Source organism: Rhinichthys klamathensis, unplaced genomic scaffold, assembly GCF_029890125.1.
Source record: "Rhinichthys klamathensis goyatoka isolate OS25496 unplaced genomic scaffold, OSU_Roscu_1.1 h1tg000004l_1, whole genome shotgun sequence".
Taxonomy (NCBI): domain Eukaryota; kingdom Metazoa; phylum Chordata; class Actinopteri; order Cypriniformes; family Leuciscidae; genus Rhinichthys; species Rhinichthys klamathensis.
This window is the reverse complement of record NW_026606557.1, coordinates 7,009,552-7,036,352: the sequence shown is the minus strand read 5'-3', so window position 1 is coordinate 7,036,352 and position 26,801 is coordinate 7,009,552. Positions and strand designations below refer to the sequence as shown.

Genomic DNA, 26,801 nt, shown 5'->3' with positions numbered 1-26,801 from the left:
ATGGACGCTTGCAATGATGTGGTGTGAATTCTGAAGCCTGGCAGGGCTTTAACTGTTACACTGTAAGAATACACTGATGGCATAATCGCTTCAGCTATAAACGGCGACGTACTCGCGTCATCATAGGAGGAGGGACACTAAATCAGATGCAGATGTTCAGCTTTCAGTATCCATCCATTGAGAAGGGTTTTATTACACACCAAATAAAGCTCCCCAAACCTCCCCCATACTCACTTTCTGATGCTGTCAGACGGCAAACGCTTAAACGTGTAGAGTGTTTGCATGTGTGTGTACAGACTGGACAGATATATTCTTATCATTAGAAATGGGGGGCACTGTCAGTATTATCAGGACATTATCTAGGAATTCACTTCATGGATCATTTAACCTTAGATTATCGTTTAGGCTATACAAGAATACACGTGAATGGCAGCATGGTGACGCATTATAATGAGACCATGATAATGTGTTATTCTCTTTATGCAGTCAAAGACATAACGCAAGCTTTAATTTGACTGACTAATTTCAGTAATTTAGCGGTGATAATTTGTTTTTAACAAGACGTGACCAACAAATGAAATTTGCAGTTTGTAATTCTCCAAGTACTAGGCTACACACTGAGAACCAGGCCCTCCACACTTTCCTTTTGATTTTCCCCAGTTTCTCTAATAGCGAGAAATGCATTTTTCCTTGAGAAATCATTTCGCTCTGGTTTAATGGATCAAAACAGAACGTCTAATTTTGTAGTATTCAAAAAAAAAAAAAAAGAAGAAGAAAAAAAAAGTAGCCCATGAGATACTATACTGCCCTCTGCTGCCGCTGTCTTAGTAAATGCAGGAGGTCCATTACAGTTTTTCTGAATTGCTAAAACACATTTCTTGAAACCATCACTCACTTAAAACCTTAAACACAAAACCACATTTTCAAACCACATTCACAGAACCTCTGACTCTTCTGGCAAAATCAAACAATTGCCTCAAAACCATTTTATCTGTGATCAAAACCAAACAATGCTCTCAGATCATACACACAGCGAGTCAATTTTATAATAAACACTACAGATCATTCCTTAGACACTACATCAAAAAATGGAGAACACAGAATCCAAAGCATGCAGTTACAGAAAAAAAGTATATTGTAACAAAGTAAACAAGTTTTGCAATTACGTAAAAAAAGTATAGTAATGACAACTTACAGTAGTGAGGTGAATAAATTGTATACTGTATCCACTGCAAGTATAGTATTGTACTGAATATTGAATAGTAGGCCTATCGAATATCTGTGACCCAACTGCAAAAGCCAAAAAGGTTACAATAAAAAACTCTAAATGAAAAGCATGTTACAGTAAAGTCCACTCAGAAGAGTTGTGCAACTGCAAAATCGCGGTCCGTGAGAGAGATTTTATTCTGCTTCAGCATCATGTCTTCATGTCGGGTCCGGCCGGAGCGAAGGGAAAACCCCTAAAGCAGATCCAGATTCCAGCCTTGACAACATTCTCCACACCTTGCTCTTCCTCATCCTCATCCTCTTCCTGCTTGTTCACCTCCTCTTACTCCATCCTCTTCCTTCTCTCCCTCTTATTATGTTTCCATCCATTGTTGGTATCAACATTCAGTGCAACATTTTGGAACTCTGAACTGACTTGTATTACAGTTTTTCTCAATCGATTTGACACATTTTTCCAAATGAATGTAGTTGCTCTCAAAACAATTAACACACCACACTAAACCCACTCTTACATTGGCAAAACATTTCAGTATCCACTGCATAATGAAGCACTGCATTTTATTGTGGTAATGCATTTATCAAAAATAAATAGGAACATCAAAACTACAACTGTGTTCTCCGTTCAAGCAGCCAATAAGTAGTGACATAATAATTCAGCATACACAAAAATATGAATGAAAATACATGTTTTTCACACTCTTTAATCGTGCTCTTCAAAGTTCTTTAATGGCGAGTTTAGTTGTATAACAATGAGTTTTCGCCCAAAAAAATAAATTAAATAAATGTACCACAATAATTTAATCAATAAACTTTATAGATCTTGTCTCTCTTTTACATCTGGTCAAAGAATCTCATCAACATCACAGCATACATTTTCCCGAGTCATGCATCGTGGGGAAAAAAGCTGTGAATGCTGGATTCGTCCGTGTGCCTCCACTTCTCCACCGGCCTCTTCCATCGCTTGAAGAAGACTTACTTGGTTGTAAGGGTTGCAAACATATACTTTCCATCTCCAGCATATGCTGGAAGGAACACCATCCTGAAATGTGGGTGATGCTCAAACCACCTTTGCACCAATGCTGAATGGTGAAGTTGGAAATTGTCCCAAACAACTACAGAATTTCTCTCAATTTGCTCCTGGTCACTCATGGAAATTGGATTCCGTCGAGGGAATTAAAGAAATGTAGAAGCCTTTCTGTGTTGTTCGGCCTCAAGACAGCGTTGTGTGTGGCACAACACAAGTGGAATAGTCCTGGGACATTGATTGTGGTACCTTGTTTATATTGGGCTGAACTCCCTGTCCAGCTTCCCTCAAGGAAAGACCATCATGATTTCATTTGAAACCCTTCTGTACCCCATCCTTCTATCTCTCCTCCGTCATCTTACACCTTGCTCTTCCCTTCCCCTCTGTCCATGTCTTCTTATGTTTTGTTCTCTTGCTCTTTCCACTAATACCATTGCCTTCCACTCTACCATCTCTTCTCCCTACTCCTCTTCCACATCCTCAGCTCTTCTTGCTTCTCGTATATCCACAGCTCTTCTTGCTCCATCACCATCTATTCATTTCCCCTCATCTCTTTCTTCCTCTTCCACTGTTCATCTCCCTCTCAATATTACCCTTCCTCTATCCTCTCCAAAGCCTCTCACTCTTACACCCCTTCCCCCCCAAAGTTAAAAAAGTTGTGTTTAACTTTCGCCTACCTGTGTTTAGCATTTTGAAACATAAGTGCTCTAGTGCAAAATGTGTTTTAGTGAGTGAGAATGTGTTTAGAGTTTTGAAAAAAGAGTGCATGAGATTTGCAAACAGTGTTTTAACTACCTGAACTTGTTTAATGTTTTACAGAAAGAGTAATTTATTCGACAAATTGGTTTAGACTATTGAGAATTTGGTTCAGAGAATGGGGTTTAGTGTTTAAGCAATTCAGAAAAACTGTAATAGTGCAGTCATTCTTTGATACAATACAGAGATGTTTAACAAATAAGTTTACTTGGTGCATCAACGTGCAAAATGCCATTCTTTACACAAAGGTAGGAGTAATTAATAACTATAATATCAATGCTAAATAATAATTAGGCCTATATTTGTGTTATCCATGTTCAGCAATTCAACATGACTTGATGCATTCAACAATCACAACCTATACTGTAAAAAGAAAAAGGTTATTGGGGCATATTTGCTTCGTCGCACTGCCACATTAGTGGAAATCACAGGAGAACTTCCTGTTTGAAAGGTTCATAAGGTTCAACCATTCTGATGATATGAAGAATCCTACATGGCGCCGCAAGTGTTTTTCCATTTTTGCAGTAGTGCCATGGGACGTCCTAATGGTAAACACTGCATAAAGTCTCCTTACTTTACTGTTTCTGCAAGGGCATTGAAAATGATTTGGTCAATCTTCCCACCATCATACTTCAGCTTCAAATATGTGCATAAGAAAGCCAGTATCATTTTGAAGAACAGCACTCACTCATCATCTAGTTCCGGCAGAAGGCCCAGTGTCATTCAACGTCTCACTATAGACTCGAGAAGAGTTTTTGCTCTGCCTGATTGATCCCCCCCCCCCCCCCCCCCCCCTCCAACCCCCTCCAACCCCCTCCAACCCAATCAGCTGCAGTCTGTCATATTAATATTAGGTGTAGTATTCTGTGCCATACTCTGCACTATTCCATTTTATTGTGTGTACAATCATTTGTTTGACTATAAGCCGTAAAAACCTCAGCAAATTGAGACTAAATATCACACAAATGTTAAATTTTTTGGTCTATTACATTAAAAGTGACATACATTTAAATACCTGCGCAATAATTCAGAATAATGAACCGAACTCATATCTAATTAATCTCATATCTGTTCAATTAAATGTAAATTCTTACATTTTAGGAACACCATGACATTAATAGCACTGGAAAGTTCTGATGATGTCATCCCTTTCATTATTAATTATATAGGCAATATATATATACACTCACCGGCCACTTTATTAGGTACACCTGTCCAACTGCTCGTTAACACTTAATTTCTAAGCAGCCAATCACATGGCGGCAACTCAGTGCATTTAGGCATGTAGACATGGTCAAGACAATCTCCTGCAGTTCAAACCGAGCATCAGTATGGGGAAGAAAGGTGATTTGAGTGACTTTGAACGTGGCATGATTGTTGGTGCCAGAAGGGCTGGTCTGAGTATTTCAGAAACTGCTAATCTACTGGGATTTTCACGCACAACCATCTCTAGGGTTTACAGAGAATGGTCCGAAAAAGAAAAAACATCCAGTGAGCGGCAGTTCTGTGGGCGGAAATGCCTTGTTGATGCCAGAGGTCAGAGGAGAATGGCCAGACTGGTTCGAGCTGATAGAAGGGCAACAGTGACTGAAATAACCACTCGTTACAACCGAGGTATGCAGCAAAGCATTTGTGAAGCCACAACACGCACAACCTTGAGGCGGATGGGCTACAACAGCAGAAGACTCCACCGGGTACCACTCATCTCCACTACAAATAGGAAAAAGAGGCTACAATTTGCAAGAGCTCACCAAAATTGAACAGTTGAAGACTGGAAAAATGTTGCCTGGTCTGATGAGTCTCGATTTCTGTTGAGACATTCAGATGTTAGAGTCAGAATTTGGCGTAAACAGAATGAGAACATGGAACCATCATGCCTTGTTACCACGGTGCAGGCTGGTGGTGGTGGTGTAATGGTGTGGGGGATGTTTTCCTGGCACACTTTAGGCCCCTTAGTGCCAATTGGGCATCGTTTAAATGCCACGGCCTACCTGAGCATTGTTTCTGACCATGTCCATCCCTTTATGGCCACCATGTACCCATCCTCTGATGGCTACTTCCACCATGTCACAAAGCTCTAATCATTTCAAATTGGTTTCTTGAACATGACAATGAGTTCACTGTACTAAAATGGCCTCCACAGTCACCAGATCTCAACCCAATAGAGCATCTTTGGGATGTGGTGGAACGGGAGATTCGCATCATGGATGTGCAGCCGACAAATCTGCGGCAACTGTGTGATGCCATCATGTCAATATGGACCAAACTCCCTGAGGAATGCTTCCAGCACCTTGTTGAATCTATGCCACGAAGAATTGAGGCAGTTCTGAAGGCAAAAGGGGGTCCAACCCGTTACTAGCATGGGGTACCTAATAAAGTGGCCGGTGAGTGTATATATATATATATATATATATATAGACTCACCTAAAGGATTATTAGGAACACCTGTTCAATTTCTCATTAATGCAATTATCTAGTCAACCAATCACATGGCAGTTGCTTCAATGCATTTAGGGGTGTGGTCCTGGTCAAGACAATCTCCTGAACTCCAAACTGAATGTCAGAATGGGAAAGAAAGGTGATTTAACCAATTTTGAGCGTGGCATGGTTGTTGGTGCCAGACGGGCCGGTCTGAGTATTTCACAATCTGCTCAGTTACTGGGATTTTCACGCACAACCATTTCTAGGGTTTACAAAGAATGGCGTGAAAAGGGAAAAACATCCAGTATGGGGCAGTTCTGTGGGCGAAAATGCCTTGTTGATGCTAGAGGTCAGAGGAGGGCCGACTGATTCAAGCTGATAGAAGAGCAACTTTGACTGAAATAACCACTCGTTACAACCGAGGTATGCAGCAAAGCATTTGTGAAGCCACAACACACACAACCTTGAGGCGGATGGACTACAACAGCAGAAGACCTCACCGTGTACCACTCATCTCCACTACAAATAGGAAAAAGAGGCTACAATTTGCAAGAGCTCAGCAAAATTGGACAGTTGAAGACTGGAAAAATGTTGCCTGGTCTGATGAGTCTCGATTTCTGTTGAGACATTCAGATGGTAGAGTCAGAATTTGGCGTAAACAGAATGAGAACATGGATCCATCATGCCTTGTTACCACTGTGCAGGCTGGTGGTGGTGGTGTAATGGTGTGGGGGATGTTTTCTTGGCACATTTTAGGCCCCTTAGTGCCAATTGGGCATCGTTTAAATGACACGGCCTACCTGAGCATTGTTTCTGACCATGTCCATCCCTTTATGGCCACCATGTACCCATCCTCTGATGGCTACTTCCAGCAGGATAATGCACCATGTCACAAAGCTCGAATCATTTCAAATTGGTTTCTTGAACATGACACTGAGTTCACTGTACTAAAATGGCCCCCACAGTCACCAGATCTCAACCCAATAGAGCTGAAACACTTCCCTTAAATCCAGATGTACTCGTTACATCATAATAAAAATGGCATCTACGCTAACTTTAGTGTCTTTGTTTATCCCGAGGTTTTCCCGCAGCCTGCCGGATCCAGGCCGTATCCAGATCTGACGAAGGAGATTCGCCTGGACCCGATGACAATGCAGTGCTGAAGTGTCAACTATCCTCTCCCTATGGAGGATCCCTTTCCCACTCTACAGATAAAGCGTTGTTGAAATCCGGTTCGCGTACCTCGAAGTGATAAAATAAAATTCTCTATCAAATTTATAGGCAAGACAAGTAGTTTGTTTAGGCATGGTTTGTTGGGAAATTACAAACCTGCGCGCACATATTCAAACGAATTTAACTATAGAATCAATTTTGAATGCGCATGTGAACGCCATCAGGTCACAGGTTCGCGTTTAAAGTCTGTTTAGAGAGAACGCCATCGTCTTAGTGGCCCCTAATGTAATAACAAATGATAATTTTGCGGGAAGTGAATCAATCAAAACCAACTTTAGCTGGAAATAACATTATTCAAAAATCGCTATAAAGCCAAAACAATCTCTGTTACCGTAAATTGTATGTTTATCTCTGTAAAGCTGCTTTGAAACAATCTCCATTGTTAAAAGCGCTATATAAATGAAGATGACTTGACTTGACTAGAGCATCTTTGGGATGTGGTGGAACGGGAGCTTCGTGCCCTGGATGTGCATCCCACAAATCTCCATCAACTGCAAGATGCTATCATTTCAATATGGGCCAACATTTCTAAAGAATGCTTTCAGCACCTTGTTGAATCAATGCCACGTAGAATTAAGGCAGTTCTGAAGGCGAAAGGGGGTCAAACACAGTATTAGTATGGTGTTCCTAATAATCCTTTAGGTGAGTGTATATATCCAGTGTTGGAGTATACAGTAGTCCAAGTAACTCAAGATACATAATCATATTACTTTTTCCAAGTAACGCATGACTTTAATTTTCAACAGTATATGAGTTACTTTTTCAAATAAGCAACTCAAGGTACTTTGTTTTCCCATTTATTGACTAACTCCTCTTCTGTCCTCATGTTGGGAGAAATCGTTAGTAAGTGCAGAGGCGTTGTGTGCGCTGTGTTTATTGTAGTTCTAGACCAATGGTGTCCAAAGTCGGTCCTATAGGCCCCTGTCCTGCAGAGTTCAGCCAAAGGCTTTGGTTCAGCTCCAACTTGCCTCAACACACCTGCCTGGAAGTTTAGCATGCCTAAGACCTTGATTTCTGGTTCAGGTGTGTTTACCCTGCATGACAGTGGCCCTCTAGGAGCACGATTGGATTAAATGTGAGCATGTATTTATCATCTCATCACACTTGAACAAAAACAAATTCAGCATTTCTCAAAATGAACAAAAACTGAAATGAAAACTCAGAATATTACAAAAACCTGCAATAATCAAATACGGTAAATAACACAAATATACTTTATGTATTTAATTTCACTTTATTAACAGTGTCTTTGCTGCTGACCTTCAAGGATCCGATTCAACCATACAAATTAGCAAAAATTACTTCAAACATAACATTTGTTTTTTTTGTGTTTTATTGCTGAACTAAAAGTGTTAAACATTCTTCTCCTGTATATTATTCTTCTGCGATCCAGAAGGGCAGCACAGCTGAAAGGTTGTTATACCTTATTCATTTCACTTTTGTTGTGAAAGGGCCTTTACATTTACCAGAAATAGAACTTTTTTGTTTGTTTGTTTTCTGTTTTTTTTTTTGTATAATAATAATAATAATAATAATATGTTTAATTTATATAGCGCCTTTTCCAAGCTCAAGGACGCTTCACAATAGCGTCTAGACATTTGCCCAGTCCAAGAAATGACCGATTGCAGTTGCATATCACATTGCAATTGGAATAGAAACATAAACAATAACAGAAACAAAAAACAACACTATTTACAGACAGCATAGAAGGTGGGCATTTGAAGCAAAGGTCAGATGCAAAAGACTAATGGTACATAAGGAAACATTATGACTGAAAAAGTAAGTCAGAGAGATAGGACGGAGCAAGACCAGAGTAATGCAAAACTAACACATTACTTTCGGTAAAATGTAATGCAAGTAGTTACTTTAATGGAGTAATGCAACACTGTAACATTATTTTTTATAAGTAACTCTCCCCTACATATTCCTCTAAATCTTTACAAAAGAACAGTTAAACAATACTGCTAAATATTTAAAAGCATTAATTGTGCAACAAGACATTCAACATGTACTTATTTGATATTATTCTCATATTATTTTTAGTTACATTTCATTGCATTAAAGGTATAATTTGTTTTTGAATCAGTGTATTCCTTGGAAATCAACCCCATGTGTCAGGATATACACACAGAGGGTAAGTTAATCCAAAAACATTTTATTGGTCACACATTGGAGACAAACGGGCGAGTAAATATTGGTTATCATTTGATGAATGACAGAATGATAATAATGAAAGGCTTTCTCTTACAGATGCTGGTTGGAGTATCGCAGGAAAGGACTCAGACTTGAAGGAACACGAGGGAGAATCACAGGCAAGTCTGCTTGAGAATATTCACAGGTGATCAGGAGATCTCAGAAACGAATCTGTTTCTATAGCTTTTATGTTTTGGAACATTGCCGTGTTTAAAAGATTTATCCATTCACATCATTATTATTTTTTTATTAATGTGCCCTCATAATCTTGAATCAAAATAACTTCCCCTCCTCTTGCAGTGACATCTTGGCTGCATCCGAAATCACATACTTCCCATACTACATAGTAGGCCAAAAGTATGTGACAAAAGAAGTATGTCCGAATTCACAGTACTCATTAAAGACTAAGCTGAAAGAAACATGATGACCTACAATATTTCTGGCGAGATTCTGAAGTGTGCATTTGATGGATACTTTACTATCCCATCATGAGGCCACAGGAGAGGATTTGTGAATAGAAGTGAAGTGATGCAATTGACGCTGGTACTGTAGGTCACATGATAATGACAACATGGCAAGTATGTCCAGATAATTACATTTAAATAAAACACATCTTTTCAGCAGACGTGAAGTATACCTATTCCCAATGGACAAAATCGAGTCCCATGCACCCAATGTTTTTTCTTGTTCAAGAAGTATTTTCACTTGGATGTATAGGCTACCTTTAGCATACAGCATCTTGTTTACACTGTTTTAAAACCATAAAAATGGGTAAAATAGTAGAATTTACAGCCTTTCTGTCATTTAATGTCATAGTACGAAAGCAATCGGGATCAGGGAACTGACTAGAATCTAGAATCTCAGATTGCCCACATGAACGCATCCACGTGTGCGGGCACTGACCACCTGCAACACAAACTATTGTGTTTTGTAATCGAAATGAATAATCAGTGGTTGGTTGGTGCCCCAAAGTCTCTCAGGCAGCTGGGGCTCCATCCTGCCCATCATCTATCTCACTGTGTGTGAAGCAGAATGTAAAGTGAAAGACACACAGCACTTCGATGAGTCACATCTCACGCCAGCACTCTCAGAGATACGGCTGGCATCCAGCCTGCCTCCCCCAGCACACCCTCCTTCCCCAAACCACACACTATTCTGGGCCGTGATTAAGCCTCACACCTCCATCAGCGGGAGAGTGTGGGCAATGTGGGACATGATCATCCAATCCCAACCATGTGGGAGAAGACTTGAGAAACGAAAGCAGAAAACAGAACGAGAGAGGGGAAAAGCGCAACCTTTCTCATGACTCAGACCACGTTGCTTAAGTTTGTTGTTATGTTGGCTCTGGTTTGGTTTGCAAATTATCTGTGATCTACTACTTTCTAAATGGCTGTTGAAATATAAGGACATTCGCAAAGTCCAGTCTGAACTGTTTGGGTGAATCAAGAGTTATAGTTCTTCATCTCCAGTAACGACAAACTTTTAAGAAATGACCTGCTAAATTCACAACTTGCTTTATGTTACTTTGACTCAGTTCAACACCATAAACACAGGTTTACAATCAGCAATATCACATGCATTTAGTCTCCTGTATACTGTGGTAATCGCAAATAATGTGTTTCTTTGAATGTTTGCATTAATATATTGCACTGGCATGAAATACTTTTGAGAAGTTGATAGTTGGTAAAATGCTAAACTCCATCTAAAACCATAAACAGCATTTTGCGAATTACTTTATAATAATTATTATGCATGTGGCTTTTTTGACCTAATATTAAACCGAATTAATTTGTCACATAGCAGGACCATGTAAAATGAGCTAATCAATGCAAAATGTGATTAAAATGGCAAAACTGAAATCATGTGACCATTTACAATGCTTAAACACTTTTACTATTAATATCAGTTTGAACCCAAAATCTTGAATAAAGTCCATGGATATGCATCAACTACCCTCATAATCATACCTGCATTTTGCACGAATAATGCCAATTTTGCACTGCTTTCATGTGTGCGCCTGAAGTTTCATGGTTATTTAGCCTATTATTACATACTTTTTTTGGAACTGCAACAACCTTGTGGAAGCACACAAAATAATGCTGTTTTAAAAGGTGACAATAGGATCTTGAATCTCCAGTTGAGAAAGTGAACTGGTATGCTTTATTTTCTACTGCTGTATCCAGTTTCTCAAGAATTAGTCCTGTTATTATATTTGGATATATTTAAGTTGATCACATGTCGAATATGAGTGAACTGACCTTGAGATTTCACCAGATGGCAGTGTCATACAACTACATGGGTACCTTCAAAAAGTGTTTGTTTTGTCTGTAACTAATATAGGCTAATCTATAAATCACATGCCAACTGAAGAAGGCTATTTTTTTTTTATTAGTATTATTAGTTTAACTAAAGTCATGTACGCTTTTGGTTATATATATTTTTTAATCGAGTAACATTTGGACGCATTTTCACATACTAGGACTTTTTACATCTCTGGGACTGGTATTATGTGCATTGCTGCTCCACGACTGATGTTTACAGCTTTCAGAGTAAGATAATTATTTTATGAGAATCACTCATACTCATCTAAAAATCGCTTTTATTCCGTTCACTTTCTAATCTAGCAGGTTAGAATGTCGATGTGGTGTCAGTTCAGTTCTCCAAGTGTTACGAAGGGTTAACACAACTTCATTACATCACCGGCTAAACACAATGAGAGCGGCCATCTTTACCAACAGCAACAACTGTTACTTCAGTGAAGAAAGAGAATACATATTCTGCCGGAATTCTATTGTATTCTAGATGTGTCATTCAAGGGAACACGTATAATTTAGAAGACAAGAAACGGTAAGTTCGATATTTATTCGGTTTTACTTGCGTGTCTATATGATGCTGCCGCACGCCTGATTGAATGACACTCCACAGTCTTTAATGTGTTACAAGTGACACTTTATATTAAATACCTGCGCAATTATTCAGAATAATGAGTCATAAACTGAACTCTTATCTAACGGGACGACTGTTAAATGGATATGTTCGCTGGCACAGAGTGTCATGACACTTTAGGAACTCTTTTGAGTAAGTTTAGGGAGTTAGGAACATCATGACATAAATAAAACTGACGTCAATTCACTATATATTCTATAATTATCTAAGTATTATATAATGATCTAATTATATACCTATGCAAATTAAAAAAATGTTCAGGTAAATAAGCATAAAAAAGTTTTTATTCTTGTACATTAATCGTAAATTTAATTTCAAACAATAACTTAATTTTCTATTTCAGTAGTTGGGCATAGCTATTTAATTTATGTAATAATTCGTTTATTATTGCCTGGTTATTATTGTCATTATTGCTTATTTTGTAGGATATTCCCTCTCTATTTCACACTGAGTGGAAAGTTTTCATTAATATTATTGATTTGACAAACTTTTACCAGAAAATCGGATATTGTACAGTATGTGTTGTTGTTGTTGGTCGTTTGTTTGTTTGTTGATCAAACTCCACAATTTAACTTAACACTTGAATTTTTTATTGATTGCAAGTGTACCACTGGTTTTCATAAACTGGTTTTATTATTTTAAGTTTAAACTTATTAAAAGTCCAAATCAACCTAACTACATTAGGATACACCAACAAGTAACTTTAGAGGCTGCAAGTTGAAATACCTTCTTAAAGCAACAGCGGCACATTTTCACTTTGTACAGCACAAAAGTGTTGAAAGATAATGCTAACAAAAACTGTGCAAGTCACATGCATCTGCTAAATGAATCATTTGTGTGCTTCACTTGAGCAGGTGTGAGGGCATTGAGTGCAGTTTGTGTTGCGTATTTGTTACCATAAACAACATAAACGGCCTTTATAGCTCATTAAAATGTTGTTAAGTGTGCACACACTCATGGGTGTGTCTGCAAGACAGTATTGTTGAGCGTTCCCATGCAGCGACCTTTAGCCTCAGTGTGATTTGTGTGGAGGGAGGCACTGTGCATGAAACACTCCCAGTGTTTACTGCCACAGGCCTGAATAATTATTCTCAACTGCAGGTAGAGAATCCTTAATTAGGGCAGCTTTATGCCTAAATATAGCCTGGATCGTAAGCCACCTTTTCTTGCAAAACATATTCACTATAAATCAATAAATTCAGTTCAATAGGTCGTCCTTTTGACTCATAATGTCACTGGACACTTACAGTGTGTGTTATTCTGTTTCTGTCTATTTGCAGTCATTGTAGTCAAGGAGAACATAACAACCACCAAAAACTTCAGGAACCAGATTGTTATTATTGATATTTATTTAAGCTTCACATATTAATGGGCTTTGCTACAATGTGACAGACCAACGGAGTTGTCAAAAATAGTGAATGTGTGTTATGATTTAAGAATAATATTTGCAAGCAGCTCTTAAATGGCAGAGCCATTTGTTTTAATTGTTTATCTGTGCCAGTTGGCCTGCATAGCATCAAATGCCACCTTATTTTCACAGCTTCTCGGCTTATAGATCTTGTGTAGCCCCGCCGCTTTTCAGCTCTGCGCTCGTTGTGTTCTGTCTTCCGGTTTGTCAAATCTTCTACAGACATTTGTTTTGACATCCGCTTCAAACATTCATGAATGCTCATGATAACTTTTGTTAACTCTACAATAAGTAAATCCACCGCAAAACGGAAGTCCAAACATGGTGCGCTTGTTTCTATCATAGATGTATATAACATATACTATATAATCTATGTAGTATTATATAATATCATTAGCGGCTGTTTCTTTGGGAGACTATACGTAAGCCGTCCGCCATATTGGTACAGTCAAAGCTGGACCCTGGTGCGCACCAAACCAGCGGACCGAGACCCCTGAAAAGGTGGGTCCCGGTCCCCCTTCCAAACAGCGGTTCTACTGAAATATGAATGCAACATGGACCAAAGACATCTAAACAAACCAAAAACAGGACATGATGTCACAAGATGCTCAAGCATACCTGTTTTTTTCTCATCATATGAGATACGTTGCCTATTACAGTTCGGTACATGTGTCAGAACCACTGTCTCCTTGCAGCAGATCTTTATTTGTGTGCAATTCGCCTTTGGCTAAGCCACACCCTAGAATGTAGATTGACCAATCACAGCGCAGCCAAGAACGAGCTCCCACAGAGGTCAGACACTTTTTCACAGCGCTCCATTGCCTTTAACACAGGCGTCTCATATTTTTGGTCTCGGCAGGCTATTACCGTCGTAGTTTTATCAAAAATATGGTTAAACGTTGTGCCTGGGGCATTTGTAACACATACGTGTTTCCCAGAGAGGTTGGAGGGGGGTGTCCGTTTTTTTCCCTTCCCAAACCGGTCAAATCCTGACAAGTGTCGTCTAGAACACGCTGCTAATAAATACAACGTTATACTCGCGTAGTCCGTTTGCTTTGTATAACGATTATAGAAGTGAATAGAGACCTACCAGCTTTGCATGAACAGTGTTGCTCCTTGATATTGTTAGTCCCAGCCTCCGTCTCGATTAGTAGGATATGCGGTGGTTCATTTTTTGACTGTGACCGGTATGCTTTTGCCTCTATTTGAATGCCTTGTTGTTCCTTGCATTTCACCTGTATGTCGTGAATATAGCCTTCGAACGTATATAGCAGCCCTTTTGCCTAATTCTATCGGACACTTTATTTGCTGCTTTATAAAAGTTTGATAAAATTTCAGCAGGAAGAGCTGTCACAGCATAAGCCATGTTGATACCAGAGCCCAGATTAAGTTTGTTTGTCGAACGTAGCAACAGTAACTAAGGGGGCGGGGCTTAGCCAAAGGCGAATTATGGTGCTGTTTTGGCTTTTTGTGAGTTCTCAGCTGGTAAAAATAGCATCATATGTACGCATACAAAACAGTTTTGGATGTTCGGTAAGTTCTGTCGCAAAATATAGTTCTTCATAAAATATTCTTTGTTTTGTTTTGTATCTTTTAGGTTTGGTGAAGCAGCTGACTAAATGTATCAAGAGAACCGAACTACAAGTAGTCCAATGATCTCAGTCGTTTTTTTCTCAAAATAGCCTATGTTTTTATATTATTCTCTAACCAAAATAGTTGTTCTCACCTAAATATAGCTTATGGACGTTGACTTGACAAATAAAGCATTCTTCATTGATGACAGGCTGAATCTTACCCACCGCAGGTGTCAGTTCACCACGGCATATTTCACATACATCTGTCATTCCTCAAGCAGCATGTGCTGAAAAGATGAATGGTGAGGACTGTTCCCTGTCTTTGAATCAATATAAAGGAATTCTGACTTTGTCTTAAACAACGGCCCGTGTTTTGATACTCTCTTCCATCCTCTGGTCCATGTCCACACTCCTACAGTTAAGACAGGACCTTTAGACTACGGCTGTGCTCAAGCAGAACTTGAAAGCTGGAGCTCCTGGTATTTATAGTGAGTGTAAGCATGGTGTGTCCCTGGTGGTCTGGACATTGTTTTCTTAGACTGCTGCGTCGCCTGTTTGACTTAAAGCTTGTGGCCTCAACGTTGTTATCGTTACCTGTTATCATCGGGTAAATGTTATTTCGTCCGTTTGAACTGTAGTTTGGAAAGTTACAGTTCACAAACAAGAATGAGATCATTGCTTTTGTAGATAACGGTGTTCCGTTAAGCTAAACATCTTCCTGGCTTTTTTTACGTTCGTATTTCAAACGAATGCCTGGAAAAAAGGGAATCGGGATAAGGTTTTTAGTTTTTTTTTTTCTTACTCTGCTCACATGACACAATAACATTCCACTTAGATGTCATGTGATGTGACCTCACAGGCTTTGATGCTGATGAACCAGATTCATATCCATGCTCAAGTGTCCTCAGATCAAAAGACTTCAACATAATTATTAAGTCAGCGCTGCCAACCAAATGTTAAGCCTCTCAAATGGTCGACGAACTCGCGTAGGATGCGCTGTGATAATATTGCGCAAAATGACTCGTTGGGTCGCGCCTGTTTTCCTCATATATCTGTTCTCTCTAAGTATATTACAGAATGGGACAGAATAGCAGTTAGCATGTTTCGTTAAAAAAAAAAAAAATCATATGGTGCGACTTGCAGAAACATGCAAGTGTGGGGAAAAAATAAAATAGGAAATGATATCATCAAAGTACCCTCATGACTGTGTGTCAAGGTCAAGAAGTCTCTATAAATATCAGATGATTTGACCGTATTAATGCAAGACAAGGTGTGACTTGCCAAAAACTGATGTAGTAAGTTATATTTATGATGCTTGTAAGTCATTTTTATCTTTAACAATATAGTTAAAAAAAATAGCATTTAAGACATACATTCAAATGTATTCAGTACAGTACATGAGGAAAATATTACTTTTTATACACTGCATGACATTTTAGAGTAATTGAATTTAAACTTTTGTTGAAATTGTATTCATGTTGAATGCTCTTTTATTAGTCATTGCCCTAGCTGTCATTGTTCCAGTTTGTTTTTGAATAGGAACTAGCACTGATGTCTGGTGTTGATATGTATGTTTACCCGAAAAGAACACTATGAAAAGTGCTTAAATCATCACTGACCATTGTTCGAAATGATCTAGTTCATGTCATTGTTTGCCACATTGTTGCTTGGTGAAAATGGGACACTATTATGAGTCAGACTGACAAACATCTGTTGTTCTGAAAAAGATGCGTAATGTTTCACGAAAACCTATTAAAACTCAAAATTACTGCACTTCTAACATTTTGGGTTGAATCATATTGTCAAAAAATGTGAAGTAGATTCTGAGAAGTAATTGTATGATCGTGTGGGAACGAGAGTCAGCTTCTGAAATGGATTAATCATCTATTAGCGTTACTTTTAAGTGAATCTGCATATTTTGATGGATTGATTTTAAATTAAATCTGTAAAACATCAGTATATGCCGACTGGCTGAAAGCAGGCTATTTTGTTTACTGGTTTAGCGATCCCTCACTACTGACTCCCTGGGGAGTCCTGTGCTGGGCCAATGACATGAGGGGAAGTGGGAGGGGCAAAGGCCATGTGCAATGCGCTCAGGGACAGCCTCTTGGGAATTAGCTGGCTTTCTGGGAAAGTTAAAATGTGGGATCATTTTTGGGAACGGTAAAGGAATTTTCCCCCTCTCTTTTCTTTTCCTCACTCGAGCGGGTCTCACAGTGTTTTCTTTGTGCTGACTCCTGATGCCTGCGTTCTTCGCGCACACATGGAAAAGCGTTGGAGGGGTTTCTTTTTTATTTCTGATGCTTATTTTGGCCGGTCTCACAGCTATATTTAGCAGCACAGCTGACCCCATCCAGTTTACTGTGGATGAGTCATTCAGTGTTTGTGTGAGGAGAAGTTCTCATTGTGTAGTAATGTGGTAATACGGCCATAATGTGTTCTGCCAAATGCCACTTGGATTTGGTGTTTGGACTGTGCGGAACAACTGTTAACTATTTAAATAAACAGAACTGAAAAACACACCTAGGATTTTTTTTTCCATTCAACATAACAAACTCAAATTGCAAAATGAATGTTTTATTAAGGCCATTACAATGCGTGATTGTATTAATTAACATGCTAAAATTTTACAATAATGTCTAATTTGTTAACAGTAGTTAATGTGAACTAACTATGAGCACTATATTTTACAGAATGTATTAACCTTTGTTAATGTTAAAGCTGCAGTCCGTAGCTTTTTTTGGGTTAAAAATTATCCAAAATACATATTTGAGAAAATACATAACCAGCTAGTGTACAAAACTATCTGCTTGCCGTAGCTCGATTCAAAGCGGTAAGCTTGTAATAATGTTTTTAATTCCAGTGCTACTGGTGGATTTCAGCAGGAGATTCGAGCATGTCTTTGCATCATTACGTCACATCTGTACACATAAAGAAGGAGTCTCGGCTAGTAGGCAATATTGCGTGTGAGGATGCTGGAGGTGGAGATTTATAGCCTTTTCTCACAGCACTTGATATAATTAAACTTATCAATTTGATGGTGGATCCAGAAAGGTTCAAACAACAATCACCAGTGACAACAGATTCACCGGCTGTAAAATGCAAAAGACTTCGTTCGGACTTCGGAGTGGCTACAGAAAAAAAGAGACTGCAACCGGCCCGTGCGAAAACAAGGATACATATCGGAAGGACATTACATGTAGTCACGCAGTGCTGACGTTGTTAACATTAACAATTTGAGAACAAAGTATAATTTGCACGGTTTTGTGTGATATGATAACTTATAAGCGATTGTTAGATTTAATCAGCGTGATTTACTGCAATGTCAGAACCAGAACAAAAGTGGATGTTTCTTATTAGTTCAGATGACATTTTCCGGTGAAAATGATTATGTTGGTCATACTTCCAAAAAGAATAATCTGTGATTCTGAATGCCAGTCTCCACATCAGCGCGGTAACTGAGAGCTGCACAGTCTCCTCAAACATTGTGTTCATCTGCGCTGTGCCGTGTCAAGTGTGATGAAGTACAACTCACGTTAAGTTGATAATTCCGCAAATGACTGCAATTGCAGATTTCGAACAGAGATGGAGACAAAGAGGAAAAACGCCAGACTGCAGCTTTAACTAATAAAAATAAAAATTGTTTATTGATTGCTCTTGTTAGTTTACAGTACATCAATGTTAACGGATACCCGGAGCTGTTCAAGTCCTCAGACTGGGTTTTATGCGTGCCTATGTCAACACTATCAATGCCTAAATGAATCTGCAGCAGTCAGGAGGTACAAATAAGAGCTCTGTAAATTGTTGTTCATTATTATTGTAATGTTTTTTGTGCTTTGAGACATGAGGTGATTTAACGCCGTCTCTCGTCTCGTGCTGGTTTGCAGACTCTGCTGTGTGCGTTCATGTGTTTTGAAGGGGGGGCGTGGATTTGTTCTGAAGGGATGGTGGGATCTCATGCTTTCAAAGCTAGCTTGCTATTGCTAGCTTTTCCGAAATTGCCTTCCATACATTTTAACTGCTGTTTTCTCACCTTCATTTAAATGAAAGCACAGAGCATGTATTTACATATTCATCTAAACGTCGCTCTCAGCAGTGTGGACTGTGTCGGGATGTTCGTTAATAGTAAACCGGTGGTCATGTATTTCAAACTTCTTTTTACCCCTATAAGCGAAAATAACAAAAAAAGAACTTTGCTGTGAGTATAGACCTTATGTAGCCTTCCGGTTTATATTTCCACAGCTTGAAGGTAAGATCTTACGGATTTATGAATGAACCGCTCGTTTTAAAATCTTCTGTCATCTGTCATTTGTTATGACATCAGTTTCAAACATTACAATGCTCATGATAACTTTTGTTAACTCTACAATTCGACAGTAATTCCATATAAAGAGCTACCGCAAAAAAAGGTTCAAACACAACATTTTAAAGATGGCTGCACGCTTATTTCTCTGGCGCATATGGTCTATCGGGAACTTCATTGTAAAGAGTTACCGTTACCATTTTCCTTTTATGCATTTTTTATCCAAAGCATTGCATTCAAGCTTTAAATTTGTTTCAATGCAGTCACTGCCTGGGAATCAAACCCATGACCTTGGGATTGCTAATGCCATGCTCTACTATTTGAGCTACAGAATCTACAGGAGCTACGGGATCAATCTCCCTCCATAGGGAGAGTCAAGTTGTTTACACTGAGTTCTCAGTCATGCACATCTTGACTTCCTTTTCTAGGTGGAGTGAACACAAAGAAGCCACAGCACAGTGAACCGGCCGTTGAGTTTACTAGCCGACAGTGGTACAGTGATGTCCCCATTTGGCCCGAGTTTCCTCTTCAAAACTGAAAACATAATTCTGTTTGAGGTTTCAAAATTGTGCTGGACTAAAATGGATTCTCAATGTGTCACTGAGAGGGGCTTACCGCTGATCCTTAGCGAGAAAACAGCCGAAAGTCTTTAAACTCAGCTGAATAAGATTGAAAGCAGGGAATGTGAGCAGGCAGGAAAGCCAGCCAAGGCTTCGTCAAGTCATCAAGGCTTGTAAGCATGGAAGAGTTAAGACATTCATCAGCCTGTTGTTTTTAATTTGCACAAGATAACAAAATCACAGTGCTCACCGAGTCACTTAATATGCTTTCCATAGAATTTGTGAACTCAACAAGCATATAGTTATCAAGTCCACACATTTAGGATTACAGCTGTAATGATTTCATCATAGAAATGGATGTTGAAGATGAAGCTGGTGAATATTTCAGCATGAACCTATTATTCTGAGGGGGCACCAGTGACCAGTCAGTCTTGGATAATATTGGTGTATCCCTATAATTTTTAATAAACCAAGTGAAGTTGAAGATTTTTGCCACATCATCACAACAACAACAGTTTAAATTTCACATTGCAAATACAAAGACATAGGGCCCTTTTTTAACGATCTGAAACGCAAGTGTCAAAGCGCAAGTAACTTTGTGGGCGGATCCCGGCGCTGTTGCTATTTTCCCGCGGGATAAATGCCTCTTGCGCCTGGCGCAAATCTAAAAGGGGTTGGTCTGAAGTAGCTTCATTATTCATAGGTGTGGTTTGGGCGTAACGTGAAATAAACCAATCAGAGCGTCATCTCACATTCCCTTTAAGAGCAGGTGCGCATGTTGCATGGCGGATTGCTATTATAATGGCGGATTTACCAGGCGCGCGCCAGGAGCGGTTCACAGCCGAGGAGACCGACGTTCTTGTCAGGACCGTGAAGGACAGAGAAGTGAATTTGTATGGGGATGGGAGAAACCCACCCAAATCAGCGTCGGTTAAACAGGCGTGGGAGGAAAAAAACTAAATTTTTTACATCTTCATGGACACCACAATGATTTCCCTCATGTGTTAATATTTTTCCTTGTTATAATGTATGATTTGCAAAAATAAAAACTGCTGCATTTGTGTTGATGAGAGAATCATAGTGTATGCGCGTTGTGCACCCGCTACATTATGGCCAAGCATGCGCGCTTAAAATAGCATTATGAACAACGTGCAACGCGCCACTGACTTTAGACTAGGTTTTTTTCTGGTCAGTGGCGCAATTGTTTTATAGAACAGCAAAATAGCATGAGGGAAAGTTTGCGCCGGAACACGCCTCCTCTTTGCGCTGAACCGCCCCAGGGAGCGCAAGTGTATTTCTTAGTTAACCGACGTGTGTCTGTGGAGGGAAAAGCCTGCTTTGCGCGGGTGCAAAATAGGAATGATACATGCGTCAGTGTACAAAGTCATTTGTGCCGGGTGCAAGATACAGCCCATAATGTTTTGTTTGTACGCTGCATTTGAAATTCAGACATGACACTTCTGAGTGTGTGAAAAAAGATCAAATGTAAACAGAACTTCAGATGTGCTGTAGAGAGCAACGCGGCCGAATGTTTGTCTTGTTGTGCTTTAATGAATATTAATGCTCTGTTTGCGGAGGTTGTGTTTGAGGCTGGAGTACAGGCTCTCATAAGCTTGTTTTCCATATCTCTTCATGGCCTCTTCTGTGGAGTGGCACACATCCATAAATATCTGTCATCCTATTGTTTAGCCATTAATCAGTGCACAAGCAGATTAGCGTTTCCACAGCAACTGCATTGATTAGATGCAAGCCACCCTTCCCTTTCCTTGCCCTCTTCTTCACATGCTGGTTTGCAGTCGGACGAGGTAGAACGGCTCTGCTTTCACCTCCGGAAAACTTCTAATGGAAAGATTTACGAAGTTTGAACCAGTTGTAGTTCTGTTTCATTTAATGACAGGATATTTCTTTGTTTCAGAGGCACCATGACCTAGTGATCTTCATCAGGAGCACTGCAGCACAAAGCGTCCTTCTCCTTCGACAGGTACATCTCATCTTCGAGAGATTAGAGTTAAAGTTACTCTGGTAGAGTTGTCATTAGAGTTGTCAGTAATTGTAAAACAGTTTATTAACTTTACTTTGTGTACTGCTTTTCCATTGTCCATTTTGACGACAGTCTTATTTTAAGGGAAGTAAAATTACTAATGCACATATTCACAGTACTTTATTTCAATATTTATCATTGCGATTTTAATTCAAAAGGTTTTTAATCATTTGAACTGGCAGGTAAATAGTTCAGGCATGAAACTCTAATGAACGCTGATTGGTTCTTTCACGTGACACCAGCCAATCAGAAGTAGCCATATATATCTAACCCTAGCCTCCCTCCTCCTCCCTAGCTTCACCTGTAGAGATGTGCTACGGGGGTTCTACCATTTCTTGCAGCAGCCTTTCCTTTGTTTTTGTTTTTATACTACGCTGAACAAATTATTGTATATGCTCAGCAGCAGCGTAGCAGTATCTCTTCTGCCAAAATCAAGCCTATTATATTTCATGCCCCATGCCAATAAATGCTGGTTGAAATTTATTCTCTCCGAGAGTTGTCATGACTGAAATACAATTGTGAATCATTTAGGATTTTTATTATTGTACCATTGCATGATTGTTGCAAAAGGCTTTGTACTCCATCCAACCCTTTGCATAAGGCTTTGTACTCCATCCAACCCTCCATCCGTCAATCCATTTATCCATCCATCTATCTATCCATCCATCCATCCCTCCGTCCCTCCATCCAGCCATCCATCATCCTTCCATCCCTCCATTCAAGGCATCCGTCTATCCCTGAGTCCATCCATTCATTCATCCATCCATTCCTCTGTCCGTTCATCCATCCATTCATCCATCCATCCATCCATCCATCCATCCCTCCTTTCAAGGCATCCATCCATTCATCCATCCCTCCATCCAAATTTCTCCATCCTTCCACCCATCCATCCCTCTGTCTATCCCTCCATACATCCCCCCCCCGTCCAGTCCATCCCTCCTTACATCCTTCCGTCCATCCATTCATCCCTCCCTCCTTCATCCATCCCTCCATCATCCATTCATCCCTCAGTCTGTCCCTCTTTCCATCCATACATCCCTCCATTCAAGGCATGCATCCATCCCTCCATCTGTCCCTGAGTTCATCCCTCCATTCCTCCATCCATCCCTCTGTCTGTCCCTCAGTCAGTCAATCCCTCGATCCATTCCTCTGTCTGTCCATCCATCCAGAAATGTTACTGTTTTAAAAGCACAGCTGTCTCGTCATTGTAACATATGAGGACTACAGTGCCATCTGCTGATGGATCAAAACTATAAAACAAGGTTTTATGGTAGGGTAGGCCTACTAAACAAAAGTATTAACAATGGTAAGATTTTAATTGACTGAGGTTATCATTCTTGCGTCATAAGATTTTTTTTTATTTTTTTTTATGAAGAATATTATAGAAAGACTGTTCTAGATCACTGTACAGTGGGGAGAGAATGTTTTGAACTCTTGTGCCAGTCAATGTCAGCCTATAATCACTATTTGTGTGACAGTTGTGAGACGCATGGCTTCAGAACAAAAGCATGTACCCTTAGGGATGCGCCTGTGCTTGTTCTCACCATCAGCCCTGCTGAACTGAAACCTCCAGAGAAAAGGGCACCACCATGAGAAGGGGGTGGGTGTTTTTTGGGACATCAGTTAAGCAAGATTCCTATCTCACAACAAAGCAACCATATGAGCCCTCTCTCATGTGGTTGATTTAAAAGCTTGCTTTTTAATATTTTTTATTTGTCCAGTCCATCAATTGCTCACAGGCAATCCTCTATCCTTCCACAGAAACCAAAAAATGTATGTGAAGTTCTCCAGAAACAGACTCGGGGTAGAATAAGCAGATGCTGCGGTTTTGCCAAACTCCACTTTGTCTTCAGCTTGGCATGGAGCAATGGATCATCCAAGAGCAGGATTTTTCTTTGACAGGAGCATTTGTATAGTTTGATACGTATAGCTCTTCATCCCATTGGTCAGTCTGTCAACTCTAATGCTGCCTCTGTAGTTTTTTTACCCTTCTAGAAAGAGAACCAGCTTCTGTTTTAGAGCAGACATGCTGCACAATACATTTTGAATGTACATATTTAAAATAACTAATTCTATTAATAGACCTGTTCTTCAGAATTTATTTTTTTGCTATTCTGAATGTAGACGAAGTGTAGATCTTTTGGTAAACTTTTTCATTAATTTGCAATGTTCCTATAGGTTTACATAGTTAACCCTTTCACGCGTACGATCACACCGGTGTGATCAGTCTTGGCTGGTTCCTGGAGCGTACGATCACACCGGTGTGATTAGAACGGCCAGTGCATCACGTGATCAACTGCTAAATTTAAATGCGCTTTTGCGCGTTGGCTGGCGCTGAGCCAGAGACGGACGGACTCAGTCCTGTCATATATCACAACTATTGAGTGTTTTCAACCACATAATGTTTATTTTAGGTTTCAGACATTTAAATACACATACGTACTAGCAAAACAATGATTTTGAGTTTGTAAAATACACACTGATGTCTATGGAAGCGGCAACAACAATCATTTCCATTATAATAAGACGACACGTTTTATTCATATCAGATACACATTGTGTAAATAGCTTTACATTTGACCCTATTCTTCTCCCAGTTCACCGGCCACTTACTTTCATGTATTTCGTGAGAAGTGGAGGAAATGACGTGTTGTAAATCCAACAGATCCGATTCTCTGAACTGTAAAACAAACTAAAATGGCGGCGCCCATTGTGCATACAGCTCAACTAACGCGATCGTTATAAAGATGTTTAAACAACAAAACCCATCCACTTGCACATATTTGACAATCGGAATATCAGTGTTTCATGCTATAACTAATACATTTGTGAATATTTTTAATAAAAAAGGGAAAATGACATAAAAGCAGATCATCATTCATTCAGCGCTGTGTTGTGGTTGCGCTGTGTCACGTGACAAGCAATGACGCGTCACCATGGAAACATTAAAGTGACAAGTTCTAAATAACGGTCGCCTTGAAAAACTCACGCTGGGGGGTCAGTTAGAATATTTTAAACTTACGTGTGAAAGGGTTAATGTAAATATAAATGGGTAATTTCAGACAGAGGATCAGAGTGGGTTGAAACAATTATTATTTTTAACCCTCATTCTGACCCTTTGTCTGAAATGTCCCATTGGGGCTGCTCCTTTAAGGCTTGTCAGTAAACGCCCACTGTTATGATTGGCTAACATTGTGCATTTTCCACATAGAACCATAATTTACAGAAAAAGCATTATGAAAGCATTTACTTACAGTTTGTGATGCAGCTGATGTCAGATCTAATACTGTTGGCTGATTCATCTATCAACAAAAGTTTCTTTGTGAATTCTTCATTACACTGTGCCTCGTTTATAAAACAAAATGCTCCGAACAAACATAATCCTCTGACGAGATCCAGGACGCCATTAAAATAAACCATCCACTTGTTTTCAATGCTGGGATCCTTCTGACAGAGAAACAAACGAGCTGTTTAAACTGAACGTTCCTTTACGGTTCTATTCACTCTTCCATTTGGCCTGTTGTCGAAACACTCGAGTGCGTGGAGTGTCAGAAACTGAACACGCATCTGTATACTGTATTCATTGTGAATTCTATTTGATTTGACGCAACATGACGCTCACATCCAGTGTAGACAAATATAATCCGTTAAGTGTCTGAACGCCAGTGGGCGGGGCCTATGGTGCGATGATAACTATTCGTCGATGTCTTGCTCTGGAGACAGTCAATGCATATGCAAAGGATTTTGCCCATGTGATGTCATAAATCCCACAATATACAAACGAGCTTAGTAAAATAAATGCTTTGTTTACAATGAGGAGGATGTTTTTAAACTATGAAACTTGCAGGATGTTAACTGATAAAAAAAAGGCCTCTTATATGTCAAAATATCAAGGCAGATTTGATTTATCATGCCATTACCCCTTCAAATCATTTGACATTATGCTCAAACATTCAAAAATATTTACCTAAAATGTATGATTTTCATTGTACCTAAAATGTCAAGCCAAGTGGCATGTGGAACCAAATGATGATAGAGCTTTACTCAGCTTTACTATTTTATTGTCACTTTTCGGAACCATTCATAATTATTTTTCACCAAATGGTGTCAGTGTGTTGACAGCTGTAACTATTTGTATTGTTGACTGGGGATTTGTTGAAATAATGTGCTTAAAGGGATAGTTCACCCAAAAATGAAAATTCTGTCAGTAATTACTCACCCTCATGTTGTTCCAAACCCGTAAGACTTTCGATCTTCTGAACACAAATTAAGATATTTTTGATGAAATCTGAGAGCTGTCTCACTCCTTCATAAGCTGCTAGGTAATTGATATCTGCCAGCCCAGAAAAGTTAGTAAAGACATCGTTAAAATAGTCCAAGTGACTACAGAGGCTCAACCTTAAGTTTATCAAGCGACAAGAACAAAAAAAAAAAATGTCATTCTCCTAAGCTGTTGACGTAGTGTAAAGGCCTGTTCACACCGGGACGAATTTCGCGCGCGATATTAGCCGACGTTTAACGCCTCGTGCTAAACAAAGGGCGCCAATGTGAGTGTGCACACCGACACGAAAAACGCAACGCGTAAAAGCGTCATTATTAAAAAAAATGCCTCGGGTTCGTTTTTTTTAGTTTGACGCGCTGCGTCAAAAACTATCCGACCAATGAGATTGGCGCTTTTGCTCACGTGTCTGGAGCTTCTGAAGTTACAATAAAACACAACTTGGGGGCGCTCAAACACAAAACGGTCTTGCCGAGCACACATACGTAACGGCGAAGAAGATATACGCCAAGTAGCGTCTACACTGCCGGGAAGAAATAAGACGAGGAAGATGCAAGGCAAGATGAATGTAGAGCTGCTGGTCTCGTTGGTGTCGGAACATAAAGAACGATATGACAAACGCGACAGCGACTACAAAAATCTTGATAAAAGAGAATGTTATGGAGTGGTATTGCAGAGCAAATGGGCGCCATCTAATGTCAGGGAATGAATTTGCATGTTCACTCGGCTCATCGTCAGCGAAAATCGCTTGGGTGTGAACACAAAAAACGCGTTGAAAAAACGCTGCCGAATAACGCGTGCCGATATTCGTCCCGGTGTGTACGAGCCTTAACAGC

At 39.6% G+C, this 26,801-nt stretch overlaps 1 protein-coding gene across 1 annotated transcript in view; it reads left to right on the top strand.

Annotated features, from left to right (window-relative positions):
• Positions 1-11,552: 11,552 nt before the first annotated feature.
• mrtfbb (myocardin related transcription factor Bb) overlaps positions 11,553-26,801 on the top strand; it is a 45,952-nt gene continuing 30,703 nt past the window's right edge. The window contains exons 1-2 of the mRNA XM_056253281.1: positions 11,553-11,701; positions 21,561-21,626. The gene's annotated coding sequence lies outside the window, so the exon portion shown is untranslated. The remainder of the gene's footprint in view (positions 11,702-21,560; positions 21,627-26,801) is intronic.